Source organism: Varanus komodoensis, unplaced genomic scaffold (assembly GCF_004798865.1).
Source record: "Varanus komodoensis strain SLA01 unplaced genomic scaffold, ASM479886v1 scaffold35, whole genome shotgun sequence".
NCBI classification, from domain to species: domain Eukaryota; kingdom Metazoa; phylum Chordata; class Lepidosauria; order Squamata; family Varanidae; genus Varanus; species Varanus komodoensis.
Window position 1 is genome coordinate 8,423,533 of NW_025335856.1, and position 21,735 is coordinate 8,445,267.

Sequence of the window (21,735 nt, forward strand, 5' to 3'; positions counted from 1 at the left end):
ACACACACACACACACACACATCAAGGAATGCCAAAGAAAGGCATGGGAAAATTGTATGTTAGGGGAAAGTGCACACACACACAAAATATGTTTGTGAAAATACAATTTAAACATGCATGATATTAGGAATATTGCTTTCCAAAATGGGTCCATTGGGTCCATTTCTCCTACTACAGGCATAATTGTGCATGTATTAGGAGAAATAGAAATGCATGTAGTAGGAGAAATGGACAGAAAAATCCATACACGTTTTCATGAAAATGCTGTTTTCCCTCAAAATTTGGGTTGCATTTTAGACTGGAAAAATGAGAAACTAAGAGGAAAATCAGAGTTGATAGATTCACCCAGACTGATGAGAAAAGGCATAACAAGCCCCACCCAGTGCGTGTTATATTGTGTGAAACCCGAGAGTGTATTTTTCCGCTGTCTCTTTCACTTGGCCAACTTCATCCTAGCTGCAAGCACCAGACCAGTCTGCTGGCAGGATATACCCCTGGTCGCGCCTTTACGTGTTAAATGTGTGTTTTGGATGATGTACCTGATCACCCCATGCCAGCCGTAGTTAAAGAGAAAACACGATACAGCAAGGTTTGTGATGCATAACCCATGCACCCCCCTCCCCCCGTGGTCGACTGTGATGAGCTAGCTTGGACAAGTGGGTGCAAACTCAGTCACATTCGAGGGAGTTCCTTTCTTGTATGCCAATGGCTGTGAAGGGGGTTAAAAAACAGGTGGAGGTATATGCATGTGACTGTGTAAATCTGTTTCCCTGTGTAAATCTGGATGTGTGTGCATAGTTTGACAGTTGGCAACCATGTGGACCACTCCCAGTGCAAGCATCATTCATGAATTGCTAGCTCCTCTTGCCAGTAGCCAAACCTTTTCCTGACTTCTGAAAGTTTTTAAAATATTGTTTTTAGCAAAATATTTATTTTTCTAATGAAGCAGAGACTCGGAAGGTCAGAGCCGAAATTGCAGCAATCAGTTTCTTTCGTGGCGCTCAGTGAATGGGGTGCTGATTGCAGCTGCCAATCAAACCTCTTAGCATTGCCTGCCAATTTGAGAATTAACAAACTATATAAAAGCAGTTCCTCCGGGTGGCCGAAGGAGGGCCATTTACAGATGGATGCCTTTGCAAGCACAAAGCCAGATAGCAGGGTTAAGAAGAGAAAATGAAACAAAGGTATTCGTCAACAAAGCAGGCCGCCAAACATGGCTACTTCCATAGTAGTGGGAAGTCAATCCAGATTCTTTGTCTGTCTGGAATGGAATGGAATGGAATGGAATGGAATGGAATGGAATACTCTGAGAAGGACAAGGAAGCTGGGCAACACGTTGAAACTGCTGCTGTAGTTCCCACTTTGTATGCTAACTGTAAACTCAAACCTCTGAGTGTTTATCCTGATGCATATAAAACAGCATCATCAATGCAGAAGAGGCTGGTCTCACAGAAGGTTTGGAGGAACCCAGGATTTGCAAAGGTCCGTGTGCGTGTGTACGTGGGTGCGTCCATGCACACGTGTGGTGAAGAACTAAGAAAAGAAGAAACCAATGCTTAAAAGACATGAGATGCTAGCAGAATATTGGAATGGAAAAAAGAGAGAAAGGGGGCAGAATGAAATGAGTATCCTGGGAAAAGGCATGACTAACTGGCTGACTGGAATCCTGAAGAAGAGCATTGCATACAGCAATGTTGTGCTGCAGGTCCCACTAGTCTATTTACTTATTTACAAAATGCATTAGTAACCATTTCGGATATGTTCAAAATGGCATAATGCCACTAAGCACAGAATACAATCCATTAAAATTGGTAACCATCTGTTGAAATTTAAATGCCAGTTTCCTGCATTCCATCACACTTCAAAGTGACCCAACGAAAAAAAGACCCAGAATGAGTTCCAAAGATAGGAATGAGTATAGTACTTCATGGAAGGAAACAGACATAGTCTCCAAGCCACTGGTATCTCTGTGGCCTTCTCTCCTTTTCCTTCCTCCTACATAGGGAAATAACTTCCATTGTCTCTTGTGGAGGACCACAAAGCAACAGAATTTTGTGCTGCAATGAGACAATGCAAAACATGTTCCCTCTTCATTGCTCCATTGCTGAGCAGCCTGAACCTCATGAAATGGACCCTGGAGGGAGGGAGCTGCATTCTGCCTCCCTTGAGGTCCAAACAATGTACCTACACTATCACAATTCCTAGTGAAGAACTGAAATATATTGTCCACAAAGAACACTCACAGAGACAGTAAAAAGAGACTTTGCAGCAGCAGCCCTTAATTCCAAAGTCTCTAACTGGAGGAGGAGGAGGAGATCAGTGGCTACTAGCCTTGTTGGCTATGAGCTGTCCCCACTGCCAGAGGCAGCATGCTTGCTTTCACCAGCTGCTGAGGAGCTTGGGCAGTCAAAACTCTTGCACCCATCCTGCTTGAGGGACTCTGTGGGCAGCTGGTTTGCCCCTGTGTGAAATGAGTGCTGGACCTTCAGTGTGACCTTGCTTTTCCTGTGTTCCTGCTTTCTAGGCTTTTCCTGTGTTCTTATCTTCTAAATTTTCTGTCATCAAAGAAAGCCCTTAAAAATTGTACTGTTCCAATGCAATCGGAAGAAAGAGCCTTTCTGGTTGATTTCCACAAAAAAGAGAAAATCAAACTGCAGGGAAGGTACCTGAAATGTGCTTGTGTGAGGAGGACGGGGATACAGCTCTGTGACAGAATAAATACTTTCCGTGAAGAGGGGCTCAGGTGTGATCCCAGGCAGCTCCACAGAGGGAGAGAATATGGACTGAATACCTGGAGAGCAGCTGCCATCCTCTGCCCACAGTTCTGGGCCAGTGGTTCTGTGGTCTGACGCAGCATGCCTACATTCTTCTCATGCTGGATCATCAAGCAATGTGATGCATTAGACCATTTCCAGTTGATGGCAATTTCACGTGTTTTTCATAAGCCTGTCCCATCCCATTTTCTGCCTCTGCCTGGAAAATAGAACAAAATATGATAATATGTACAGTCACATTTAAATATGTGTGTTTGAACATGTTTGTCCTTACACCATACCCATTACAAACTATGCCTCATTCTAAAATATCCAGTTTTCAATCCACTTCTGCACTTTTTTCTTCTGGTTGTTGCTTTTCTTGAGCCAGGAACTTCGTGGGGATTTTCAGAGAAGTAATACTGAGAAGAATAATTTTGTTCCAGTCCACACATTAGTCCAGAAGTGTGGATGAGGTCAGTCCTCATCAGAATTCATGAAGAGGCAAGGAAGTGTAAAGGGATGCAAGTTTGGGCAAAAATTCTAAATGCACATAAACAGTGATGGGATTGGAGGGGCGGTGGTTGAACATGAAGGACACATTGGGATTGTGGTGGAAAGTTTAATGAAAATATTGCCTCTGTGTGTAGCAGCTGTGAAAATGGCAAATTCTAAGTTCGGCATAATTAGGAAAGGGAACAAAAATAAAGCGGCTGATATTATATTTCCTTTATACAAATCTAATCACATTTGGAATATTGCATGCAGTTCTGGTCACACCTCCAAAAGGACATTTGATGAGCTGGAAAAAGTAGAGGAGAACAGCTAAAATTGATCAGGGAGCTGGAACAATTCCACTCTACAGAGCACACCCCACTGAACACAGTGAGATTTTCTTTCTGAGTAAATTTGCATAGGATCTGACTGTATGTTTTCAGTCTAAGTCTACTGTCTTGGAAGGGAGCCCAGTCATGTAAGCATGGTTTGAACTCTCCCCCAAGTGCCACTTCACATAGTATGATGTCAATATACAAGTATGAAACAACAGGATGTCCATTTGGAATGCACAAGCAGAGCATCACACCGAATGAGCGCACAACCGTACAACAGCTACCCAATCCATGGCCACAGGACAAAATCAATTCTTGCTTCAGGCTTCATGCAGGAAGGTGCGGATGTTGCCACCGGTATTAAATTCCTGCTCCTGAGCACTCCGCAGCTGATCCGCATGCATAAATTAAGTTTAATAATATTAACGAGCATAAATAGTATGACTCTTTCCCACACCTCATTTTCTCTATGCCAGGAAAGGCTTCATTTGTTTTATATCTGTGTTTCAGGCTACAATTAAAGGCACAGGGGTGCAGCCGGTAGAAACTGAAGATGGTACCCAATGCATACTCTCCTTCTCCTTCAGATGCAGTCTCTGTATAAAGGCGGGTGGGGTGGGGAGAGATAGGAGGTCCTCTTGACCCAGTCTTCCCATCCATGGAGGGCCTCAAATTTCAGTGAGCTGAAGCAGGTCAAGAATTAGGAATTACCAGCATGTAACTATGGGAAAAGACCATTTAAGCAGCCCAGAGATGCTTAGCATAAACTGTGAAAATGCAAGAAAACTAAATTTTCCACAGTAATGGGTGAATCAGCACACAACCAAAGCTAGAAGAGCATTTTTAATAATAGAATAGTTATTATAAATATTTGCATTGCATCATGCTGTTGTTAAAAGTGTGTAGTTAAATATAAACATTTAAAACATAGGCATTTGTGTAACTCTGTTTTTGCCCTCCTCCTCCTCCTCCTAAATCCTAAATTATATTAGGAAGCCCTCAAAAATGAAAGTGGCCTGGTATTTGCTGTCGCCTGATACCAGCATTTGGAACAGCAGCTGGAAATGAGAAATTCAACATAGCCTACCCAAACAGTGCTTTTCCTCTAGAATTTGCACCTGTTGTAAGGCTGTCAAAGGTACAGAAGGCCAGTCCTAAAGGGCAGAAATGCGACCCCCAACAAGGTTCATATAAGATCTGCATCAGTGTTTCACTTTCTGAGCCAAACCTTTTGCCTTCCACATGACAACTTCATCTCTGAAGAAGCTGAATGGGCTCTCATTGCGAGGCAGTTGGCTATTGTTAGAAAGCTGGTTATGCAACGCTTTACACTGAAAGCTCCTATTTAAAACTGTTCTTTGGTGGCGGCAAGACGATTGACATTTCAATCCACCATGTGAGCAACCCTAACACAGCTCCTGCTCATTCATCTCTCCTGCCTGCTGGAGTATTCAAAAGGATCAGCTGTTGTCTCTGGATGGGAGGCCTTGCACACGAGGGAAAGGACGGAATCCACTTCCATGCATCAGGTGTGCCTCTTCCCTCCCTCTTTTCAACTGGGTGAAGGACCAAGTGGGGGAAAGGCAGGCGCTGGTATCTGACAAATGCAATTAACCCTGGGTGAGCTGGCCCTAAGTAAAACACGAATCACCATGGGCTGGGGGGCAGGGAAGCCTTGAAGGGCACCTGTCCTGGTTTATGGCCTTCCTGGCTTGTGACTGAGATTTCCATCCGTTTCCATCTTCCCTTGGCAGGAGATTGGGTGCCCTCTACAAGCTAGGTGTCTCTCTGTGTGTACAGAGTGCAGATACCAGCTGGCTTACAAGGAAAAGCCTTCCTCCGGCATTCGTTGTTTTAATTAGCTGGGCTTTGCCCTGAATCTTGATATGAAATTAAACCGCGAGGAGAGTGCAAGAGCCCTGACTCCCTTCAGAACCATCCAAAATGCCTGGGAAATTATTAGATATCTCACATGCTCCTTTTTCTCTCTGGCTCAGTGCATGTATCCTTCTCTGGTCTTTTGCGCAGCAGGAAAACCGCTGTAACAACACCCTTTGCCAGTGAGGACAGGCAGCTGACTGCCAGGGCATAAGAGGGAGCTTCATTCTCTGCCTTCTCACAGTCGGCATTTGCTGCATTCCTCTGTTCCAGTGTTAAAGGGAAGGCCTTTCTCACGATGCAGCCCTGGGAAGCAGACAAGCAGAGCAGCATGGGGCTTGGAGTGCCGAGGATGGGTCCTCTCCCTTTGTTCTGCTGATTGGAGCATATGTTCCAGTAGCGTAAAATAAGATCCTGGAGAGATGGGGCAAGGCATCTTGAGAGGGGCAGGGGGAAGGGGCAGGGCCAGAAAATACTGACCCATGAGCTGGAGGTTCCCTATGTCTGTCCTAAATATTTAGGACCATATTTTAATCTGAACCACAGGATTTTAAGAGAGAAATTGCATGTTCTCACTTAACTGCCCATGGACTGGGGAAACAATTTTTGAAAATCAGGACTTTAGAACCTTAGGCCTGGAACCCAATCTGGCCTACCTGATGTTCCCTTCATGGTCATACTCTGGTCCCCTGGTTCTATCTCCTTTTCCCCAATTGCCAATTATTTAGTGGTTTCTCACCTTTGCCCTTCCTTCCTTCCTTCCTTCCTTCCTTCCTTCCTTCCTTCCTTCCTGACCCACCTTAGAAGGTTGAAATCTTTCTTCTGGTGCTTAGTTACTGGCAATGAGACTATAAAATAAAATACCCTGGAGTTTGTTTGTTTGTTTTTGGGAATGAGGGTTGATCCAAGGCCAACACGCCCCATGCACCATTAGGAAGCAGCCCCCAAAAGCTTTTCCAATAGGGAATCTGCCCTTTGAGATGAAAGAGACTCTGCCCTCATACAGAAGGTTGCACCTTGAATTTCTGTTTATTTTTCAAGAATTGAGGGAATGTGAAACATTCCTACTTCCAGAGGGTTTCACGTTGCTTACTGCCCTTCTCTCTTCATTTTCTTACTTTGCATCATTTAGGATTTAGGGTGGGGTGGCTCATACTTGAAAGAAAACGAGGTTTGCTACTACTGTAGTAGTGTATAAGCACAAGTGGATGCTTGTTTAAATAAAGTCCCACAGTTCCTAGCATGCCCAGCCAACAGTGCAATCCGAAGAGTCACTGAGAATTGCAGAACTATTTTGCTATGTAAACATGAGTAAGATTCTGCCTTGTGAAAGGTTTTGGTACAGTTCAGGAGACAGATATCTATATTTCAGGAAATCAGAGTCTTCTGTTTATTCCCAAAGTCACTTAAGTGCAGAGCTGCATGTGGAAAAATCACTAATGGATGGGAAGAGGGTGATCTCGAAGTGACAGGGATCCCATTAACCCCATTGTCATCGTCAGATCACTTCCTGGTGAGAGTTAGGCTCACAATTACTCTGACTGCATGCTTAGGCTGGGGGAGCCATTCGATTGGTCTGCTCCCAGAGTCTGATGGATCCAGTTGTTTTCCAGAGGGCTCTGGGGGATTTCCCACCTGGTATGGTTGGCACGCAGGTCAACACCTGGGTCATTCTATGGAATGCAGAGTTGTCCCAGGTGTGTGACTTGATCATATCTAAGCAGAGTCTGCACAGCCACTTGGTATACTCCAACGAAGTGAGTGGGAAGACAGAGTGCAAGTGAAGGAACCCCCCCCCACTGGATCTCGTTGAAAGTGGCTCAGAATCCACCATCATGCCTACACATGGTGGTGAAGCTGGCAGAGATGTCTTTCTTCTCTGCTCGCACTGTATCCTCACTGTGCTATGTTTGAAGAAACATGTTCGTAGTCCAGCAAAAGGCAAAGGGAGAGGGAGAACAAACACTCCTGGAGCACCAGGAAGGGAAAAAATCGGTCTTTCTCCCTTTCACACCATGCCCCCATTATATTGCTGGGAAGAGCCTTGCACATTCATGGGCAATGGCAAAGGCTGTGCTTGCACTGTCTCATCAATGTTTAACACAAAGCATTTTGTAAGGAAGAATGTTATTAAGTCAGCTTGTCAGCTGTAGGGCTGAACGTGGCCCTCCATCAGACGGTGCCAGCACGGCAGGTCTGCGTGCGTGCCGGGGGCCGGGGGCAGGTGGGGACGGTGACAGATGTCCACACACCTTAGAGCTGCCCATCACCAGAAAAATTTCTTTGGTAAAAGGGGGTGGAGGGGCACAAAATGAGATGCAGAGTCCTTATGGAAAATCTGTGCAGTGCTTGACAGATATCCTACCAATAGATCTGGCCTTTGCAATCTTCACATGCCGCAATTTAAATACCTAAGAAAAAAGAGGACAAACCAATAAAACAGAATGGGATAGATAAGAAGCTGTCCCCAGGAGCAGTGTGTGGCTACAAGAAAAAGATAGAAAGAAAAGAAAAGAAAAGAAAAGAAAAGAAAAGAAAAGAAAAGAGAAAAGAAAGCCTTTTGTAATAGCAAGACTTCTTTCCTGTAGTAGCCAATTAATTTTAAATTGCTGGAGAAAATCATCAAGTATATTTATTCCAAGAATTTGTGTCTGCTTGAGAAAAGTTTGGATTTCAGGACTTGGTGATGGCCTCTCTGCCTAGCTTGCGAAAATTGCTTATGGGGCTGCATAATTCATGTGGCAAGCTTTAGTTGATTAACTAGTGATAGGCAATAATTTTTGCAAGAACCCATTTGAGGCACTAGGATTGTGTGCTAAAGTACAATTCTTTAGACAAAAAAAAAGTCACTGAACTCCCAACATTCCTCAGCCAGCATAGAAACATAGAAACAGAAACAGAGCGAGTTAGAAGGGGTCTCCCGGGCCATCTAGTCTTACCTCTGGCACCAGCCAGCTCCACTCATGACATGCCCACCATGTGCACGTCCAGCCTATCCTTGAACACCCACACCGATGGGGCCTCAACGACCTCCCATGGAAGCCCATTCCACACCCTTGGGGACCTAATTGTCAGGAAGTGCTTTCTGACATCCAAATGAAACCATGGTTCCCTGAGCTTTGCTCCGTTGGAGTGTGTCCTGCCTTCCTCTGCAGGGGAGAACAGGTCTCTACCCATCTCCATGTGACATCCCCTCACATACCTGTATGTCAGCAACACATCCCCTCTGAGTATCCTCTTCTCCACGTTAGAGTTTGCGTCTGTTCCTATGCATGGTTTATTGTTTTGTATTTTTATTGGCGAATTTTTATTGCAACTTTCAAGATAACCTGGAAACATAAAAGGATGTTGAAGGTATGGGATATAAATTATGCAAATTGGTAAATAAATATGTTAGAGGAGATACCTTTACTTGTTGATTTTCCTCTTCCCTTCCCACCCCTTTCTCCTTTTGTATCATTGTTTTATTCGGCTGTATGGCATGATTTCAAAGTCGAAATCTGCCTCGAGTGCATTGGCAAGACTGCATGTGTATGCAGGTTCCCTATGCATTTTTTGACAGGGAAAAACCCCTACAGCTTTCAGCATGCCCCAGTCTGCATAGGGTTGCACTCTAAACCCAGCAAGTTTTCAATCCATGGCCGTTTCCCAGGTGTCCTGCAGTTTGATGGCACATCCTTGAGATAAACTTGTCCAAGACGGAATAATTTGCAAATAAAATAATGCGATTTGCATGTGTGATCCAGCTCTCACGATGGGCCCCCTCTCCCATCTTTTCAGCCCCCACGCCCGTCTTTCTCCTGCCGGTTTTCACACACGGCCGGTCCCTGTGTCCTTTCGAGGCGCCAGCACATGCCACCCTCACTTAGCCAGCACGCCAGCTCAAGCGCTCATTAAGCGCTCTCCGCGTGTCCTGTGAGCAGCTGTGTGCGTTGCTGTCCGCAAGACGTAATCAGCCCATGTATCAAATGGAAGCAAAGCAGGGAATGCAAGTGCAGGCGCCATCGATAGCTCTTCTGCCTTGTACCTCTTTTCAGTCTATTATTTGGCTGACTTTTCCAAAAATTCCCAGGTCCCAGGCTGATATTACTGTTATCATTACTGCTATCATCCCGTGAGTAGCCCCAGGCCTCCAAGCCGACACTGTCTTACTTTTCTCGTGGTCCCCCCACCCACCTCCAAGCTTTGTTCACTTTCGGGGTGACCTTACAGTTTCTTTCAGCCCATAGCAGGTGCCGATTGCCGCTGGTGGCCCAGCTCAGGAAACACATTCCAAAACCTAAATTGGCTCCGAATAAGCGCCTCTGGATGCAGTTCTGTATTGATACAAACCGGTGTTACAAAATTACCTTGCTGGTGGGCAATCTCCCCTCTCCGGTTCTCTCAGTAATGGGCATGGAAGGGAGGGGAGAAGCTTCCCACTTGGCTTAATGGTGAAAACAAATTCCCTCTAGATGGAATTGAGGGGTATTGCTGTCACTGCAGTCGACCAAATTGCTGTCTCATTACTCCCAGCCCCAGTGCCTGAGCTTGCTAGTGCTGCCAACTGACCAGGGTGGGGAGGGAACACACGCACACACACACAAACACACACGCGCGCGCACACACAGCCTGGCCCATCCAGGTGCCTTTTAACAGCAGCTTGATTTGCAGAGATCACTGGGTGAAGCTTTGCATGGTGAACGGAAACAAACATTATTGACCTGTTGGTTTCTGCAAATCAAGTTCCCATTACAATGACAGGCATGAGGGCTGAGACAGGGTTGGCAACTGCAGCCTGAGCTGAGGAATGCAGATCCCTGGTGCTTAACTGTTGCTCTTTTTCCTTCTGGAAGAAAGAGGGAATTAATGTTCCTGTCATAGTATAGAACTGGATCTCCTGAATTTCTGTCATAATGTGAAGCCAATGAGAGCACTGACTTTGCTATAAAGGGGGACATGTTCTTGGGTATTTGTGGTGCATCTTGTTTAAAGGTAACCCAGTGTGGTCACTGTATTTGTAATAGCTGCATAAAAGAAGGCATTTATGTGGTTGGAGCTTATCCAGGTTTATTTGGGGCCAAATTGCATCTGGTGCTAAAGGAGACGTGTGTAAGGAATTCAATGGAAGTGAGAAAGTCCAATGGGGTTTCTCAACTCCACCCCAGAGATTCTGCTTCCTCACTCCCATACTGGCACTGACTTGATCTAATGTGAGTCAAACCAGCACAGGGGTTTTCTTTATAAAATAGGGTATCATTTGCATGTTGCTTTTAAAAAGTCTGGGTAAATTTGTGTACATTATGGGTATCATCTCTACAGTTTGTACAAATGGACAGAAATCGTGAAACGGGGGGCTGAATTTTGCACAAATCTGAAATTCATTGCCAAAAATGGCATCCAGGTAGACTGTATATAAAAGCAATGAGAAGGGGATACTTCCCATATTAAATACTAGGACATCAACAGTTCTGATGAGTTGTCCCCAGTTTGCACAAGGTTATGCAATTTGAGTGAATTTGCACAATTTGCACACAGAGTGCTTCTGTTATGCAGTGTGCCTCTCTCCCATCTCATGCTCAATAAAACCCGAATTGAACATAAATGCATCTTGCCATCATGATGTTCCACATCTCAGTATCCCTGCCACTGATATTCAAGTGGCTGGGAGGAAGAGGAGTTAGGAGTGCATCCAGAATTCTCCCTATCTGATTCTTAGTCACCTGATTTTTTATGGGGCAGCCCTATTTGGTAACATTCTGCCATTTATTTCCTGTAGGAAGGTATGAACATTGTAAAATCTATTTTATCTATGTTTTGTAGGAAGGTATGGACATTGCAAAATCTATTTTATCTATGTTTTGCAGTTTTTCAGATGACCTTCATTCCAGCATCCACTTATTGCTGGAATCAGATTTTGCACAAATGTGCTTGGATGCAAATTGACAATTTCCCAAGATTGACAATTGCACCCAACCTACACAGATCTTCAAAACTACATATTTTCACAATTTAGTATGTATGTATGTATTTGTGTATATGTGTGTGTATGTGTGTATATATAGAAAGATAGATGGATAATAGATAGATAGATGGAAAATTGCACTTTTTGTCAATTTTTCTCCCTGTATTTTTCTGTGCCAATTTAATAAAATACAAGAATGTTAATAATAATAATAATAATAATAATAATAGCATTAAAACGTTTGTCTGAAGCCTGCAGAAACTACACAACTCACATAAAGCGCATTTGCTATGGAATCCTTAAGCTGCACTCTTAGAAATTCGAACTCGCTTGAATCAGTTGCAGATTTTTCCAACATGTCTAGTTCCGAGTTTCAACTTCCAACTGTTTAGATGAGAGCCAGTGTGGTGTGGTAGTTAGAGCACTGGACTGGGGAAATCTGGCTTCTAGTCCCCATCCGGTCATAAAACTCGCTGGCAGACTAGGGGCCAGTTGCTCACTCTCAGCCTGACTATGAGTTAGTCACTCTCAGCCTGACTAACACTGACTATCTCACAGTGTTGTCCTTGTAAGCATGAGAGGCCTTGGAGACCTCTCATGAAGTAAGGCAGGCTTTAAATACAATGCGGTAATAGATGCCTGTTGCAGTTTTTAATTTATGTGTGTGCTTTTTCTTTACTTCTCACCAGTGCATGGGTGCATTGATCAAATATCATAAAACAGGGACGCTGATATGAACGCATCAAGGTTATTTTTTATGGTGCTCTAATCAATATGCAATTACAGTTTGCATAGTTGTAACCTGTGAAGAAATAAAGTGAATCGAAAACTGCAAATACACCAAAAGAGTTTTGTGCCATCTTAAAAACTAATGAACATGTTATGTCATAAGCTTTAAACTACATGCACACCAATTAAAATTGAAGTTAATTCAAACTGAATTTCAGAAGTTCTTTGAGTGAAATCAGCATAATAAAATGGAAGTCAGAACCCACAGAAAATTAGTGAAAGGGAAAGTGCGTTGAAGACAAAGACAAAATCACATGTGAGTTGTTTGCATCTGTGTGGACACCAGTTCACACATGCAGGTGCAGGATGAGTTTCAAGGCTGGCATCAAGTTCACTGCCTTTCAAACTGTGTTCTGGCAGAAAATGACAGCCCTACACTTGGAGGGCCCCTGGTCAAGACATCTCCTGTCGGTCCCCTTCCTCAAATGTCCTACTTTCTCATTGCCCTTGCCACCAGTTGTTCCTGCACCTCCTCCTTTAGCTCATCTTTGTTATTCCTTGCTTGCAGGCTGCGTATTGGCAGAGAAATGGCACCTCCTGCTTCTTCTTCACACCCCAACCATTGCCTAGGCCAGAACAAAAGTTAGGTGAACAAGCAGGTTGCAATGTTGAAGAGGACAAAAAGCTCCAGATGGACTATTGAAATCTGGACCATCAAGAGGTACCTAAGCAAGCTGACCCTTGATGCTGGCTCTGCTGGAGCTCCCAAAGATCTCTCAGTAAGAAGAACACTAATAGGCAGTGTGTCCATCATTCTCAATCTCCCTCTGTAGTGTCCATTGGCATGGGTGTGCTTGAGGTACTTTGGGATGTGGAGTTCAAGTGAGGTGATACTGAAACCCAGCAAGCCTGGCTAGCATTCTGCACATTGGCAACATCTGAGCAGGAGCTCAGGGCAGGAGTTCAGTGCCCCACTTAGAAGGAACCCCAAATGCAGCAGGACTGGCTTAGAACATTTTGGAATAAGTTAGGGTCACCGTCTAAAGAAACTGCTCCCCTATATGGTCATTATATCCAGAGCTTAAGGTTACCGAAATCATCCAAGTAACATTCTTCTATCCCCAACATCTTCTCTGATAGACCAGGTTTCTATTCAGGACCAAAGCAGTCCTTTGCTCAGAAAACTTATAACAGTACATTTGATAAGATATTGGAGTATTTTATCAAATGTACTGTTCTTTTAACTTTTCCAAATGGTATGCCCCATTTAATAGCCTGACAACTTCATTTGGACCAGCTGCAAGTTTCAAACTCCCTTTAGAAATGGCTCACATAGACCATACTACAGACCGAAGGTTTGAAAATGGCTGACCTGGCACGCAACCTTCGCCCGGGTGATACTCTCCACCTAGGAAGGAGTCAGAGATCTTCAGTTTCACTTTGCATACTTTAGAAATTGAACTTTGAGAGACTAACCAACTTGTCTTATTTATTTTACTTCTTTTTATTTGTCAGTTTTTGGCTTTTGTATCCCCTTGCCCTGCATTTTGACAGCAACAGGAAACTTTTGTGTTCAGAAGCTATTTTTGAGGTTGAAATACCTCTAAATTACTTCCAAACCTCCACACAAGAGGATCACACAGAGAAAATAGTCTGTGTAAGAACGTGGTAAATTATTATTATTTTTAACACAAGGCAACAGAGCCCAAGGAAAAGTTCTATGGATGAGTCATTAGGAAACTAGATTTTTTTAAACCCCTCCAACTTTCTGCGTGTGTCTCAGACGGATTTGTAGGCATGCAACAAAAGGGTAACTGTGCTGTCTGTTGAACCTTGACTGCAGAATTCGGGCCCCACGTCAGTGCTGAAAACTGGGTTAATCGCATGGCTTTGATACTTCAGTCTTCAGAGCACAGCTGCATCAAGGTCTGCTTGAGAGGCAGTATGTATATTCACCCATGAAGAGTTCCTGTTTTCTGAGGCATTTCTGCATCCAGAAAGCACAGCCACCTCTGCTTTCTAAGGCTCAACGGGCATTTGGGGACTATCACCGGGACTGAGTGTGGGCTAACTATGTAGGAAGGGTGGGGGTCTCTCACTCCCAAGGCCCAGGTCACAGGTGGCTCTTCTCTGATGCTTGACTTCGTGAGAGAGAGAGAGGTGTGTGGCAGGAGCACCACTATTTAAGTTCTGAAACTGAGTCCATAGTTGGCTGGTCTGTATACAGTTTTCACCTGTTCATTTATACATGCAGGGACAGTTATTGGAACAGTTATTGGAAATCAAATGGAAACATGGCAGATTTCCCCATCGTGCAGAGTGTCACTAAAAGATATGTGCCTGTTCAGTCTGCTGGAACTGTTGATGGGCAACATTTCTTGGGGTTCTTCATCTTTAAATAGGGAATGGAGTATCCCTTCAAATGGAAGGAAACTTCCAGCAGAGAATGGTCTTTTGACACCCCTTCAAAGATAACTGTCCAGTGTAGAAAAGGGTGCATGGCCACCCAATGCTAGACCACTCTGCATGCATATGACACCGCAATTCAGACAAGAGAGAGATAAAGCTACTAAATGTTCAACATATTAGAGCATTTTCACTGCTTGACAATTTGTTTTCAAGCTAAATTCAAAATGTTGGTTCTCACCTGTCTAATTTTAAGTATTCCTGAGTATCTTCTGAGTATCTCAGAAAAGTATCTCAGAGGGTACTCCTACACAAACTCTTTTGATCGGGTTCTGCTCCAAATTCTATCATGCAGGTAGTCTAGATGGGCCTCCACTAAATTATGGTCTTCTCAGTAATAACCCCAGTACCCCAAATTCTGTTTTCTTCTTATCAACAAGATCTTTATTTGAAATGAAATGAAATGAAATGAGACAAAATTGGGGTTTTTTTCCAAACTATACAGTGTGTTAAGTGATGACCCTTACTCCTTTCTCTGCTCCTGTGTTTGTGCAAGTTTGTGCTTTTCTTTGTTAAATTGAATTGAATCCAGACTATGTTAACTGGACATAGTTCACATAGAAATCAATGGGAGAAATTACTAATGATTTAAGTTTCTTTGACTTCACTGGGAACCAGATTCAACTAGCCTAGATAGGAATCTTAAACCCACACACTTGGAACTAAGCTTGATTGAATTTACTGGGACATATAAACACTGCAGTGTTTTGTTTTTAATACTGTGGCCCTAGAATAGTTTAAATAAATAAATACAATGAAGTACATAATAATTCCATAATTCCATAATTACAGCTACATAGCAAGGAAAAAGAGGAGAGGAGAGGAACAAGACACATTGTACTATAGTAGAGGTGGCAAAACAAGCTCATGGAACTCAGAAGAGCCATATGTCAGATGAGAACGGCAAGTGGGTGCCTTTTGGGGGGGGGGCAGGCAGCAACTGGGTGCCTGCAGGTGGTGAGCATGTTCTAGTAGGGGACTTCTTCCTGTCACTGGAGCTTCCATGGAAAACACAGTTGTGGTTTCTGTTCTGCGATCATTGTTGCAACCTTTAAAAAGGACCAGGAAGGGAGGAGAGGAGACATCACAACAGGTGCAGAGGGGATGAGTCCATCATCCATCCCACCCAGAGCAAGATGAATGATTGCTAAGGTGGATTTTTTTCTGAGGTGGAATGAGAGGCAAAAATGTATCCACAGATGACTGTTCCACCTAGCTCTAGCCTGCAGGGCTTTGGATGGGTGAAGGGCCCTATCTCAGAGATCTAGCAGAGGTTGTGCTGTTTTACAGGTGACATCCATATAGCTGATCATCAATAACCACGAAGATCTTTCAGCATTGCTTGTCATCATTAAACTGCTGGGAACATTTGCTGCTCAAGGGCGAAGCGCCAAGAGAGCTCCCAGTAGGTCCTTTTGGCCACCCTCCTCATACAGATCACTAGTATAGGTTCCTCTCACTCCAGAACATGGTCTGCAATGAAACTCAGAGGAGACAGAAATATTATTCCATAATTTCCACTATTATTTCCCCTTGCTGCTTCCAGTGGTTTCCAACATTCGATACATATTCTCCACAGAACACACATTAACTGCAACACACACAGTCTGTATGAAGGTCCACAACTGTGTTTTGTTACCAGAAGAGAAGGAACACATTTATAGCCCAGCACAAAAGGAGCAATTTTTCTCAATAGCAATACATCCTTCTTCCCACATTCAGCATGCTGCTTTCTTGTAAACAGTACATTTCCAACACATAAAATGCCTTGTTTACCTACATCAAGCCATTACCAGTCTGCATGTGCTATGCTATGCACCTGTGTGCCTTTGTTATGGAGCTCGAAAAAAAGAAGAAGAGGGGAAAAATCTATTTCCAGCATGGCAGATAATGATTCATCCATTCACCCCATGCATGCAAGAGCTGCGGTAAATTGTTAAGCACTCCCTAATGGGCAGTAATTGATTTCCATGTGTGGGTAATGGATTTGGTCACATCGCACAATAATGGATTTGATATCGGCAGGGGCTGATATTATTAACTTGGTTAAACGATTAGTCTAGTGGTCACAACTTAGCCATTTAGTAGCAAAAACCTCTGTATCTTAGCCTGACTGACCCATTCTAAGTAGCTTTGAAAAGTGGTGTTTACAGGGCCGATATCAGCATCACCATCACCTTTGTCAAGTCAAAGTTATGGTGAGCAATGTAGCAGTTAAAATAGCTACTCCAGGCAAAGGCAAAATTAGAGTTTCATAATACTTTCTGCTTGGCATTTTCTGCAATGCAAAATCTTGACGGCCAGTTTCCCCTAATACGACTAAGCTCCTGATGGAATAGCAATTCATGAATGAGAGCTACTGAAGGTTATGCATGCATGGACAATTGAGTTCAATAATAAAATCAGCATTACCAAGCAGCGTGCGCTATGAGTCAGAGAATGTGGCTTTTGCGTGAAACATGGAGATGCCATTGCTTCCCCATGTGTCATTGCGCCATATGCCAATGATGGGAGATCGGGAGGAAAAATCCAAAGCAGGACACCGCATCATGCACTCCTTTTTCTTATTGCATACGCACGCAGAGAGATGCACACAGATACGAACTGGGATGTCTTCTTGCACTGGAGGCACTTTCGGCAATTTGAAACAGTGTCCTGTGCACCACCGCACATTGGCTACCATGGGAAGCATGCCAAAGGACCAGCACCCTGCTCAAAAGACTGAGGAAGGCAGAGGTACACCCCTCATGAACCAAAGAAACAAGCAAACAACTCTGCTTTGAACCCAGTTTTCAACACCAGCAGAAATCTATTTCACATCAATCCCAAATGCTAGTCAGAAAACATATTATTATTGTTTAAAGGGGACAGAGTAATTTGCTAGGTAGCAAGAAAGGTATCCTGAGGTGCTGCATTGCTTACTCCTGCCCTGGAATGCAGAAAGCCCAAATAAATATTTAATATTAACACATGGGATCTTTCTGTCTTCAATAACTCGGGAAAGCATTTTTCCCTTATAAGTAAAACTGCAGGCAAGAATTTTTTCCACAGGCTTGTTTCCACTGATTTAAATATGATGGGTTGATTATTTGCCTTGCAACTGATTAGAGAATTGTTTGAAATTTAAATTAATGTGTATGTTGGCCATTTCATAATCAAAAACCACTTGGTGACCGAAGTAAAAGCCAATTTTTCCATGATTACCACGTAGATTTAGATTCAGATTTATGGAGATCAATCAAGATGTTATGACATATGAGGAAAAAAAGAATCTGAATGGTGCCTCCTATGTTGGTAAAATATAATTATAAATCAAATAATTCATCATGCCAGCCTCGACAGGGTGTCTCAACATCTATTGCTTCTGTTGGGTGGCCTCATCCTGAGTCACTGTGGGTCCGGGACTGCTGGGGACCCACGAGGCAGATCCTGACAGGATTGCCATTCCTGTCTGGATCAGAACCGCGCCCGACCCATTCGAGCAAATTTTTCCAAGAAGCAAGGCAAGAGTTTGGGGTGGACCTCATAAATGTCCCTCTTGAGGGAAGAACGGGACTGCGTACATTTCAAAGTCATCCTCCAGTCCTGATCAAAATCTGAGCCAGAGAAAATTCCTGGCTACCCCAGTCCTGCCCGCAGAGTCCTCGTCACAAGCCAGCCCATGTCAAAACCCCTTTCCTTCTGTTCTCTTACCTGGCAAGTGACTGTGAAAGCAGCAGGAGTGAGCATATGGAGAGAGGGAGGAGGTGTGTCCCGTCATTTCCTCCCTCCTCTCCTGGGGGCCTCCAGATTTCTAATCCAGATATGTAGGCAATAGGCTCATCAGGATGATGAAGAAAGAAGGAGGACAGAAGAAGCTCTTCTCTGCCGTTCTTTGGAGTTCACTGCTGTTGCTCCGGTCAGCCTTTCAGGGGAAAAGGAAGGTTGTGGCGGGGGAAGCGAGTGCCGAGGTCTTTTTTGCAGGGAGCCAGTGTGGATGGGGAGGGAACCCCGTGCTGCACCTCAGATTGGTTTGTGGGTGTTGCAGCAGAGCTGTTTTCTTCATTCTGCAACACCCCCCCCCCAAAAAAGATGCTTACCAAGACAGGTCACAACATCTGCAATTGTGCAGCTTAGAAAAAAGCAAGTAGGGAGGTGTACAAACTTATGCTTGATGTGAAGAAAATGGAAAGGGAGATCATTTCTCCCGCTCGTAATATTAGAACCCAAGGTCAATCAGTGGAGCATATTGTTGTGAGTGTCAAAAGAAATAAAATGATGGACTTCTTCTCATAGTGCATAATTAAGCTATGGAATCAACTTCCAGAAAGTAGTGATGGCCACCAGTGCAGATGGCTTGAAAGGGAGCTTGGACAAATTATGGAAGTGAAGGGTCTCCGGATCTGCGTGTCCTGATGGCTGCATGCTGCCTCCGCCATCAGAAGCTGCCAGCCTGTGTGCACTAGTTGCTGTGGAGTGTGGGTGAGAAGGTGCTGAGGGGCTCTTTTCCTGCTCAAGGGTTTTCCATGGGCAGCTGACTGGAAACTGTGACTGCAGAATGGTGGATTAGATGAACCCTTGTTCTGATTTAGCATAGTTCCCGGAAACTCTTATTTCTGAGAAGATCTGAGGAGTGTTGGGGAAGCTTGCTCACTTCTCATACCTTGCTGGGTCTTTCTCTTTCTGCTCCTTTGGAGGAGCGGGCTGTGGTTGGTCCATATTCTCTTGAAGACCAATGACAGATGGAGGACCCAGTGGCATGGAAGGCCCTTAGAGCAGAAGAGCAATGCTGGATGAGACCCTTCCTAGTCTAGCATTTGGTTCACACAGTGGCTAGCCAAATGCTCAAGAGGAATCCCATGAGTAGGACACAGCTGCAATAGCACCATGCCCTGGAGATCTGTAGGAACAGCTGCACATTGGTTCCACTGCATGCAGCTGCCATTTCTGAAGCCACTGAGGGGCACAGTGGCTGGTGCTCTGATTCCTCTGATTTTTCTAATCCCCTCCTGAAGCTTCCTAAGTGGTGGCCACAGTCCACATCTGCACCTCTGCCACAGCCTACATCTTGCGGTAGTGAATTCCAGCTGTTCCCCTTTGATATCCCAAATGCAGGGCAGGGCAATGTCAAGTTCACTGAACCACTTGGGTTGTAGCATGGAAGCAGCCACACAGCACATGAGGGTTGCTCTGCACATTGTAAATATTAGTCAGGCAAGTCAATTACCTACTTCAACAGAAGCTGACGCTAAAGCCCAGCAGCCCTTTCCATCAAAGGTGGACTTCCGACTAGGGGGAATGTTTTCTCCTTGGGTACTTACAAGCATTGCAGTGGTGTTAAAAATCTATTTTCGCTCCATCTGTGCTTTACTGGCCGCCTTCTGTCAGAGAGCGAATTGTGTTCCTGTCTATCAGGGATGCTGAATGGCTGCAATGAGAAAATTGCCTTGAGCAACAGGGGACTTAAAGAGGGGGCTTTTTTCTTGAAAATAGTGCTCTAATTAATTAACAGGAAAGGGAGGCTGATTCTGGTACATTTTGTGCCTTTAATTCAAAGGGGGAGTTGCTGGTTCCCTCACCTTTCCCTCCTCCTTCCTTAAAAAAAGAACAAGAACAGAAAAAAGAAAAAGAAAGTGACCTTTCACAGACAATAAATGTTAGGAATGCATTTCCTCAGCTTGCTGTTAATTGGAAAACACAAAGAAGAAAAGGCTTAGTTGGGCCTTAAATCCTAAACCAAGCATCTCACTACCTGCATTTGGGAAATCAAAGACACACTTCTCCTCTAACCATCCACTTGTACCCCAAAGGGTTCATTTGCAACAGTTAATAACATATGCTGACGCCAAGCACATTTCACTTAGGCAGGGCTGCCAATGCAACTCGGACGTTCCTGCTTAAAACTGCTGCCGAATTGGAGAGGGAGGTGATGAAATCTCATCACCCTGCTTTTTCCTTGGTAACTGCCATCCATCTCCTCCTGCTTCTCCTTAGAATATAGGAACACAGGAAGCTGTCAGCCACTGATCCATGCTGCCCAGTATTGCCAACACTGGCTGCCAGCAGCTCCCCAGTGTCTCAGGCAGGAGTTTTTCCAGCCTTGCCTGAAGTCCAGCAGGGGTCAAGCAAAGCCCTTCTGAGATCTTGTATAATAGGGCAGCATACAAAATCTTTAAATAAATAAATGCCCAGCAAGGCTCTCCTGCAAACTGTTTCCTCCTACTCTATATCTCTGTGGACCCTGATTCTGTTCTGTAGCCCACTTTTTGTAGAGACAGAAATGACTTAAGGCAGGAGTTGTGGCCCTCCAGGGGCTCTGGCCTCCAACGCTCTTGGTCCTAGCCAACAGTCCCAATGGCGAGGGATGAGCATAGAAAGATGAAAGATATCTGGGTGGGGGTAAATCAAAATACTTCTTAAAATGTCTGTTCTAAGAACATAATGCATTTTAAAGAACAATGTGAGAGACAAAACAAATATGCATATTTTGTTTCCCATTTCATGCAAATTCTCATGCAGATTTAGAGAGGGGCCACAAGCTTGTGGACTTTGCACAATTGAGGAGATGCCAAGGTACTGTAGAATACATGGTTTGGATCCTTAGGCATTTGAAAGCATTCAAGTGCCTGAAGGATATCTTACCATCTGCAACAGCCAGGTATGCAGGCTCAAAATTCTTGGAGGTGGGGGTCATGGGCTGGAATGCTGGCATCAATTGCCACCCCCTCAGATGTCCCTGTTCCCTCTGAGGTTGAGAGCAATCCTTGCGGTAGCTGGGGGAATATGAATTTTCCCAGTTTCAGTGTGTGTGAGATACGCACACACACACACGCACGCACACACGGAGAGAGAGAGAGAGCGAGAGAGAGAGCGAGCGAGAGAGAGAGACACCTATGGGGACTGTTGTGATCTGTGTTTGCAGTTGACAATTTACAACTACACTGCTGTTCAAGACACAAAAGCACTCACTGTGGATAGACTGTAGGGTTTCCAACTTACTCCTAAACTCCAAGAGGTAGATGCAATTATAGGAACCGGCTAACCTGTGCTCTGTTCCTCCAGCCAACTCACATGTGAAAACTTTGGTTCTAGGCAAAGCAAGCTTAAAGAAGGGAGGGAGGGAAGGGGGGGAGAGGGAGAGAGAGAGAGAGAGAGA